This window comes from Neltuma alba, unplaced genomic scaffold, assembly GCF_004799145.2.
Source record: "Neltuma alba isolate B1F8T4 unplaced genomic scaffold, ASM479914v2 tig00011818_pilon, whole genome shotgun sequence".
Lineage (NCBI taxonomy): Eukaryota > Viridiplantae > Streptophyta > Magnoliopsida > Fabales > Fabaceae > Neltuma > Neltuma alba.
In genome coordinates this window covers 341,750-351,842 of record NW_021636432.1, presented here as the reverse complement: position 1 = coordinate 351,842, position 10,093 = coordinate 341,750, and the positions used below count along the sequence as shown (strand labels likewise).

At 35.4% G+C, this 10,093-nt stretch overlaps 1 long non-coding RNA gene across 1 annotated transcript; it reads right to left on the bottom strand.

Moving 5' to 3' along the window:
• Positions 1–1,074: 1,074 nt before the first annotated feature.
• LOC114718179 (uncharacterized) lies at positions 1,075–9,357 on the bottom strand. Its single transcript, XR_003737794.1, has 3 exons — positions 9,346–9,357; positions 1,689–2,074; positions 1,075–1,177 (listed from the first exon to the last, which is right to left on the bottom strand). It is a non-coding gene; the product is annotated as an uncharacterized LOC114718179 (long non-coding RNA).
• Positions 9,358–10,093: the final 736 nt, after the last annotated feature.

Sequence of the window (10,093 nt, the reverse complement as noted above, 5' to 3'; positions counted from 1 at the left end):
GTTATATGATATGGTAGCCATTTAATTTTTGAAAACGTCGTATATGATTTGGTCTCTATTGATTGGAAGGCACTGACTGATTCACAATTTTTTTATGCACTAATAGCAGGATTTAGTTAATTTATACAAAGTCAACTGAAGCTTCTTTAATTTGTCAATATTTCCTTTTTGTTTGGGAAGTCAAAAGCTTCACAGTTAAGGTAAGCTTAGCCTGGCATGGTCAAATATTAATTACGAGAGACCTAAATACTAAGAATTTATTATTTCATTTGGCATCTGGAATTGAAACAAATTATCAAATAAATCCCTATTTTATAATTTTCGCCCCTATTTTGACGTATTTTTAACTAAATGAATTACCTTTCATTCACATACTTCTATCCAGTAATATTTAAAATATTTAATATTTATTTTTGTTTAAAAATTGATAGGACTAGATGTAGTTTTCCTATGCATTACGTGAAATTATAGAAATAATACATACTATTCGAAGTTTGCAAATGGCAATTTAAGTTTGCAAATAGCATGGTGTTTTTTTGTTTTTCCTGCAGATACCATGTCTTCTACTGTGTATTAAATATTTTCTATTACTATTGATGATTTCAATCGATATGCACAGCACAAAGTTAAGTGATTTGTTTAACTTAATAATATTTGCTACCGATATTTTATATATACATATAGAGAGAGAGCGATTGGGGACTTCGTCGTTGGGTAACTTACGCATCCTTCAACTGAATTTGGAAGGTCAACTAAGGTGGGCCCCCACTCCCTTTCGTATATTATATGGAACTACAAATTGATTAGTGAGTCATGGGAGACCGGAGGTAATATAGATATATTTTTGTATTGGTATTAAAAATATGCATAAGAAAAGTTTTCACTCCATCAAAATGCAAACCTAATTATCTATGATTGGACAGATTTAAACATTATATTGCTATTGCTACAGTTTGGGAAGATTGAATCCATGGTCTAATTATCATTATATTTATGGAAGCAAACAAATTAAAGGACAACAAATTAAATCAAATCTAGACGCAAAACATATATATTGCTTCATTCATCTCTCTGCTATAATATGTATATATAATTGCTGTGTGGGTGTGTGTGTGTGTGTAAATTCTTCTATAGTGCAAGCCTTCTCGCTTCAATATCACTGGCACTTTTCCACAATCTGCGTGAAATCGAAATGAAATTAGGAGTCAGCAGAGTATTCAAAGAAGGAATAATTAAGACGGCTGCGCATAATATGTATATACAACCCAAAAGACTAATTATATTAAGGAGTTTGTCATACTTTTTCGTATGGATGGGTTTGGAGAAATTAAGACTAAATATCTTTTGATAAAATAGATGGGAGACAAAGAAAAGTTGTACATGCCCCAGTCCTTGAGTACTATAAAATTCTTCAATAGGAATAAAAAAAAATATAGCCAATATGCCAAAACTTTTTCACGTACGTAAAAGATAAGGTAGGTAGTTATCATGGCATACTTAAAGAACCTCATCATCAGAACTGATATGGAGGAGTACGTAATTAACATTGAACCCATGTTTTCCTAACGAGAAAGCGCACTACCTGCTGTCCTAATTATAAGGACTAGTTTATAGTGCAATTTACATTATAAACTAGTTCTTATAAGTAGAACCGGTATTTTAAAACAAAAAAAGAAAGAATAATGAACCTGATGGAGAAGTGTATGGATCATGGTCTCTTGGAAAAGACCTTGGCGGTGGTGGGGATTGGGGTGGGAGCTCTTAAAAAAGTCTGAGAGTGAGAAGGATGGGGCGTATTTGCTTTGGAAAAACTCTTCTGCGTGGTTGGCATTTTAGTGCCATTGGCAGTTTTGGAAGGATTGGTAGAGGCCGCCGCCTGAGTCTGAGTCAGTGGTGGTGGGCTGAACACCTTCTGGGGGTTTATGCTTTTAGAATTCATATCTAAGGATAATGTTTGGAAGCCTTAGGATGGGGATAAAGAAGCAGGCTAGCTAGCTTGTTATGCAGAAAAACTGAGAGAATTAAGAGGTAGATGATAGATAGATAGATGGAGAGGAATATTGGTGTTGTGAAGCTTGTTGGTGAAGCAGAGGTATTTATAGAGTTGTATTAACGTCGATTTCATGAGAAGGGAAGGAAATGGGAAGAAATTTACAGAGAAATTATGGGGAAATTTTTGAAGCAGCGTGCGTAGGATTGGGGCACAAGTAAGTGATCCATGACTTGGCTCTCCGCGGTTGCCTTATGCCTGCTTGAGAGGTTGGTTAGTTATTTCCACTTTCCAGCCACGTTATCACAGTCCCCTCTCTCTGCCGCGAAGCCTTCAAGTGTGAAAGCAAAATTAAGTGTTCAAAATTAAACCCCCTATATAATACTCTTCTCATCCGTGAGTCACATAAAGTATTTACATTTTATTTATTATTATGTAAATTTTTATTTTATCAAAAAGTGTATACATTAAATAAATATAAAATTATAAAGTTGTTAAGTTTTAATAATAAACATGTTAAAAATTCCTTGCAAATAAAATTAGAGGGAGAGGAGACTCCAACTTCAGGGGCACGCGGCTTGAGGGAGCAGTAGGCTGAGGTGCCAGAGAATGAAAAGGCGAAATATGGAATGTGGGATCATATTGAGTCGCTTTGGCCGTGTAGGAACCCTTCAAAACTTCCTTCGTCCCTTCACAGAACCGTGCCTATAAGATTTAATTTTTTTTCATTTTAATAAAATATATTAAAAATGTCTTATAAATAAAATTAGATTATCATTAAAACTTCCCAGACACGCGGCTTGATGCAGCGGTTGGCTGAAGTGCCAGAGAATGAAAGGGGAGACATGAAATGTGGGAATTGTGTTGGCCGTGTAGGACCCCTTCAAAGCTTCCTACGTCCCTTCACGGAACCGTACTTCTGAGTCCATAAAATTCAATTTATCTATATATAAACGCTTTATTCATAACTTATGAATAGAATGGTTTTTTTTTTTTTTTAGAGATTTTATATTTTACATTGATATAGATGATTTTAACTACATACTACTCCTCTTGTCTTATTTAAAGGACAAAGAGAAAAACATTTTTAGTCCTGTTTTTATAGGACATTGAGAGAATTTTTTTGTATTGATGTGTAATTTTACACTTTATTTATTATTGTGTTAACTTTGTTTACATAAAGTATTATGTATATTAAATAGAGATAAAGTTAAACAATTATTAAATTTTAAATAAAAATTAATAAAGTTAAAAGTTTTTCTTGGTTTGTGTGAAGTGATTTATAAATAGGACTAAAGAAGTATATACTATAAGGGTTTTTTTTTTTGAACTTAAGCATATTTTCAAAATATTTATTTAAATTAATTGTATTAAAGAATTACGATTTCTTGAAATTTACATGGATATACAGACATTATGACTATGAACTTGCGTGAAGGGGAAGCCCAGGATAGGAAATTTACAGAGAAATGGAATAGAACTTAGATGTTAGTTTCTCTCGGCGTTATGTTGTGAATAAAGCAGGGAGTTTCATTTAATTGATGGAGTTTCCGCGGACAGAGAAGGGGGGGTCATGTTGTGGTAAAGCACCTTAAACAAAGGCCAAAGACTTTAAACCGTCTCTTAACGGCGTCACACGGAGCCGTGAACCTTTAATTTTTGTCCTTCACTAAACAAGGTCAACTTGGGTCCCTTGGGCATTACATATATATTTAACCTTTTGGGTTTTTTTTTTCTGTGTTATTTGTATTGGCCGAAAAGGCAGAAAGGCAGAAGCTTTTTAAGTATGTAGTTGAATCAAACATACTATCGTGGGATATTTCCTCACATTTTGTCGGAAATATGTGTACATCTCCTTTTCATAGAATTTTCTTTAATTTTCAGGACTCACTTAATATTTTCTAATATTATCATATCATCACCAGCCACGTGGTGGAATTTCCCATTAATTTTCACATTCAACATATAAGAGACAAGCATATTATATATCTTCCGGTGGAAGTAACCGGCGGGTGGTGATTTGCCCATAATTGCGCAGAGGTCACTATGATCCTTCTTGTTATTCTTTTTGTTTTCTTTTTTTCTCTTTTTTCCGTGTGTAAGACCACTTCTTGAAAAATTCAAACTAAATTTTATATGCTACTTCCAATCCTCAATATAAGACCTCATTTGACTCTTGTTTTGGTCTTAAATATGAGATCCCATTCCACTTTATCTCTCATATTTATTCATCTTTTTTCAAGATAATCATTCTAATAATAATAATTCTAGTCAATAAACTTAATTAGTAAAGATATTTTTGGAAAGATAACATATATTTATTACAAATAACTAACTTAACTTTTTTTTAATTTATTCAAATTAATCAACTAACTTTATATTTAACATCAGAGGTAGTATATTGAATCATAGGAATGAAAAAATAATGGCATACATATAACTTAAGCAAGCATTTTAAAATTTTAATTTTAATACCTCTCAACTACTTTAAATTATGAAAAAATAATATTTTTTTATGAGAAAAATACAAATGTTCACACAAGATGAAAATCAGCAAACATATTACAAAGAGTAAGACAATCCTAGAGAACACCTCTAAAACCAACATCTGCAGAGGCAACACTAGTAAGAACCCTCCAAAAACCATTTTCCCTAACCCATAGGTAAAGTGGATCAGACAAAGGATTATGAACTTGACTTTGGTGTAAAACCCTACGCAAAGTCAAACATGGAACTTGCAGTCCAAGATGAACCCATGTAATAAAATATTAATTATGAACCACATAGAAAAAGAAATTCGCTTTGTCTTGGAAGACATTCTGTGCAATTTCTCTATATGAATAAACCAGTGCACATTATTAGGCAACGTGTCACAGCTTGCTAGCGAGGAGTATGAGGGAGGAACCGACACCGGTATGTTAAAGAAAATGAGGCTTGTATTAAAAAGCAGCTTTAGAGAAAGCCTGACGGGGAACTAATAAAGGATTAATGTCAGCCTTGCCCATCATTCTTTGATTGCGAAAAAACCATATATAATACATTACCCAACAAATGCACATAGCAATGAAATCATCCATATCAAGCAGAAGGTGGAAAACCCATTCCTGACAATTCTGTTCCTGAATGAAATCCACTCGCAATCCTAAAGATGAACTAAACCACGTAGCACATGCCCAATGGCAGCTAAAAAATAGATGAAAACGAGATTCCAAAGGCCAATCACAAAAAATAAATAGGATGACTCTAATAACAAATGATGTTTGTTAAGATTATATCTTGTCTGTAGAACATCCAAGAACCATAGCCATAAGAAAAGAGTAAGACGAGGAATGAGTCGCAATCTAGACGTGAGACACCAAAATCTTTTAAAATCAATAGTAGCATGAGCAGGCCATGTAAGAAGAGAACGATATCCATCAGCCACCGTATAATTACCAGAAATATTCCCCAGCCAAATAAGTCTACCATTTTATGAAATAGTGAAAAAGGGGTTCTCAAGATACATTGAGCCACATGAGGTTCATACAGATATTTGATAAGAGTCTCGTTCCAACAGCCTCGATGTTGCAGTAACATATCACCAATTGAGTTTAATGTCAGTGGTAATGGAGACCACAATGGCCACCAAAGGCAGCTAAAGAGGTTAATGGAAGAGCCATTTCTGATAGACCATAAAGATAATTTAAAATAACATCCTTAACAGCACAACTATCCTTCCATATCTTAGACTGCAAACTTCTGGTGGCCAATATACCATCCTCACCATGTATCAAATATTTTTGTTGTAATACTAATCCAATTAAAGAATTCTTTGGATCAGTAAGCATTCGCCAAACATTTTTCGCCAATAAGGCAGCATTGAATTCAAAAGTTCTTCTCATACCTAGCCCTCCAAAACACTTAGGTAGGCAGACTTTATCCCAACTGAATAAATGCATTCTTTTTCTATCATCATTAAAGCCCCAGAAAAAATCCACAATTCTCATATCAATTTGGTGTGCAATATTTGTAGGCAATTTGTGAAAAGAAAGAGAGTAAACCAATACAGAAGACATTATTAATTTAATCAATGTTAAGCGCCCTGCTTGAGATAATAAAGATGCCTTCCATTGCTATAACTTTGAATTAATTTTGTCCAAGATTTCATTGAATAAAATTGATCTTTGTCAACCCAAATCCACATAAGTACCCAAATATTTCCCTAAATGATTGGCAAAATTAATACCCAAAAACTTAGATAACTTTACTTTAGAAGTATGTGGAACATTTGGGCTAAACACCATCAACGATTTTGCTTTATTAATCTTTTGTCCAGCTAGATGACTATACTTATCAAGCACCTAATTAATGAGAGCAAAAGACTGTTCATCTGCTCTGATCACAAGTAGAGTATCATTAGCAAATAATAAGTGAGAAATAGGCACAGATCCTCTACTCAACGAAAGCCCTTTCCATTGACCTTGAGGTTAAGCCTACAAAATCTAAGAGGAGAGACCATTAGCACACAAAATGTAAAGATAGGGGAAGAGCAGATCACCCTGCTGAATACCACTCTGCGAATGTAACACTAGAAAAGGACCAAGACAATTTATCAAAAGCCTTCTCAATATCCAACTTAATAACACGCCAGCCTTTCTTCTGTTTACGGAAGGACTTGAGCTTGGTCATAACTTCACTAGCCACTAAAACATTATCAAAAATCAAACGTCCCTTAATGAAAGCATTTTGGAAAGGAGTGATGACATCTTGAAGGACAGGCTATAATCGATTACAAAGGACTTTGGTTATAATCTTGTAGAGAACGTAACATCAACTAATTAGGCGAAAATCATTAAAAGATTGAAAGGTCTTGCCCTTAAGGATTAAAGAGATAAAAGTTCTATTCAAAGCAGGAGGTAAGGAGGCAGTGCTAAAAAAGTGAGAAACCCTTTGATACACATCCTCCTTCACATAATGCCAAAAGGTTCGATAGAATCTTGGATTAAACCTATCTGGACCCGGTGCTCCATCTGCTTTCATTTTCTTAATAGCCAGCTCAACTTCCTCCCGTGAAAGAGGTTTCAAAAGAGAATGAAAGTGATTGTTTGTAAGGACAGGCAAAGGCACATCAGCAAGATGAGACAAAATATCTTGAGGAGAAGAATAAGAAGTATCAGCATATCTATTAGAAAAGCGGGCCACAGCTAAAGCAGCTAACTGATTAAATCTAGTGCACCATTTATTATTATCATCTCGCAACTTCACAATATTGGACTTCATTCTCCTTTGTTTAACTATCTGATGATAATAACCAGTATTTCGATGACCAAAAAGAACTTTATTAATTCTAGCTTTCTGACACCATAGCGATTCCTGACACTCCAACTAAAATTCAAGATGATTTCTAATTATATTAACCCAAGCATTACAACCAAGCATGGTGAGATGCTTTTGAAGATTATTGAGAACAGTTTCAAAGAACTCAATTTTCCTTTCTATTCTCCTAACAGACCATTTATTCCAGATCTTAAGTTCCTCTTTAATCGACTCAAGTTTACACAGAACAGACCACAGAATATTAGAATGTCGAACAGCTTGCTAGACGTCTAAAACAATCTTTTCACAATCAGGAAATTTAAGCCAGAAATTCTCAAAATGAAAAGGTTTATGACCAATTGAAGAATCCACACAGTCTGAGGAAAAAAGTAAAGGCGTATGATCAAACCCAGGCACAAACAAAACTTGCAGTGTAGAATGTGGGAAGGAAGAAAGCTATAGATCATTACCAAGAACTCGATCTAGCTGTTCCCACATGATATCCTCACCAGTTCTCTTAGTCATCCAGATAAACCAGTTTCCTTTGGGGGGAAAATCAAACAAATTGGCATTTTGAATAAAATCTTTAAAAGGTCTAGCACCATGAATTACCAATTTTTTACTTAGTTTTTTCCTCAGACGAAACACTTAATTAAAGTCCCCCACAATTATCTAAGGGTGATTGATAGAAGGAGAAATTGAATTTAACCAATCCCAAAGTTTAAAATGATTTTGCAATGTAGGAAAACCATACACACACGAAAAATAACAGAAGAAATCTTCATTAATATTTACAGTAAGGTAGATCCTGTTAGGAGTAACGTCTAACAACTTCAGAGAGTCACCCAAAGTAGCACCAAAAACCAGACCTCCACTCCTACCAATTGGATCACTCTTCATCACTAACGAGAACCCATAGGGAAACAAGAGTTTAGAAACCTTATTTACTACTATCTTGGTTTCCATGGGAAAAGCAAAAGTAGGCTTATATTTATTGAGTAGCTTCTGAAGACAATGAAACGTCACAGACCTACCCAATCCACAACAGTTCCAACTTAAAAGCATCATGGTGCCGGCAGAGGCTTTTGAAGGCAAGCCTCCATAGCCCCAGATGTATCAAGAGGTATTACCTGCGAATTTAGAGAAACAGAAGAAGAAAGTATGGTCGAGATATTATCCTATAAGCCCACATCAGCAGGAAAAGCCTTCACATGGCCAAAAGACTCCTCCTCCTCTTCAACTCTCTTACGTTTAAGAGTTGAGCTTTGCTTAACTATATCATCCAACCCAGCAACAATAGTAGGAGCAACCTGCGATGCTGGAATAGGGACTTGCAATGAATCCATGACAGTCGGGATAACAACAGAGGTAGAGTGTAAGCCAGGAATGAAATCAAACCAAGCCCACTAAGAATGAACCATATCCAAACCCATAGTCCAATTACGATTAATTAGTGCTGGGTCAGGCACAGTCAAAATAAATGGGCCACTCAATTGTAAGCCCATACCACCCATATTTTGAGAACCCAGTAAAGATTTTTGATCTAGAGAACTTTGGGTTTGTATATCCGTGGGACCACCATCAAGAGAAGGTCGCACAATTCTGTCAGACTCCATTGTGACAATCTTATGAGGAAAAGAAGACAAGCCCAAAGAATCTAATATATCATTTAAACTTCTCTTCTTTGAATGACTTCTAACAATAGAAGGAAGAAAGCCATATGTTGAAATCATAGTACACGTGTCTTGATTAACTTGAGTCTCTTGAGGACCCAAGAGAGAAGGAAAACAACTATTAGATCCAGCTGGCACACACTGAAATCCTACCTGAGGATGAGCATCCTCAATGATACGTGTTGCTAAAGGGAGCCCATGAGCAAAAACACATGTCACATTCACATCACCACTTGTACCAGTAAACGAAGAAGAAGCTTGACTACCTCGATAAGTTGAATGCAGAAACAAAGCCCCGAGACTATTAAGTGAGCTTGGAAGGATCTGAATGTCAACTTCATCTGAAGAAGTGTTAAAAGTATGAGCAGAAACTTGATTCCCCAATACCCCACCACCATTTTTATTATTCGAGACATCACCCATAATGCCAGAATCATGATCTTGCTAAGAAGGAAAATCAGGAGCACCAGAAGAAGAACTAGAAGAATTACCTTGAGAACCACGATGATCCTGAGGACCATCATCATCCTCATTATCAGAGTCAGAACTATCATCCAAACCAATAATCCCAGGAGGTGGGTTAAAAGCTTGCTCCGGATGAGCTCCCGCAAATAGAGAGAAATCTTTAACCACATATCTATCTTCCCATTCTCCATAATATACCAGATCCGTGTAGTCTTTCGAACTTTAGCTTTAGCAAAGAATGCAATAATCCTTCTTGAAACATAAGGAAACTTATAATCCTTGACATATCGAACCCCATACTTCATATAAGCTTGCAACTTGTGATGAAGGATTGTATTTTTCATATTTAAAGGTGACCAGTTACAATGTTGATCCACATGACCAATTCTTCCACACTGAAAACATAGTCTAAATACTCATTCATACCAACAATCTAACTAAACCCGCCTCAGAGTCTTCAAACAAACACAAAGTGAGGTGACTAAAGGTAAGGATGGATCCACAAGAACTTGAATACGCATAAAACAAACATTATATGAATTACTAGACATGAGATCAAATTTACAAAATTCACTCAGAACATTTCCGATAACTTGAGCAGCGGTGGGAGTAAAATAACTCAGGTAGACCCCAAATTTGAACCCATAAGGCAATGCGAGTAGGTTGATCT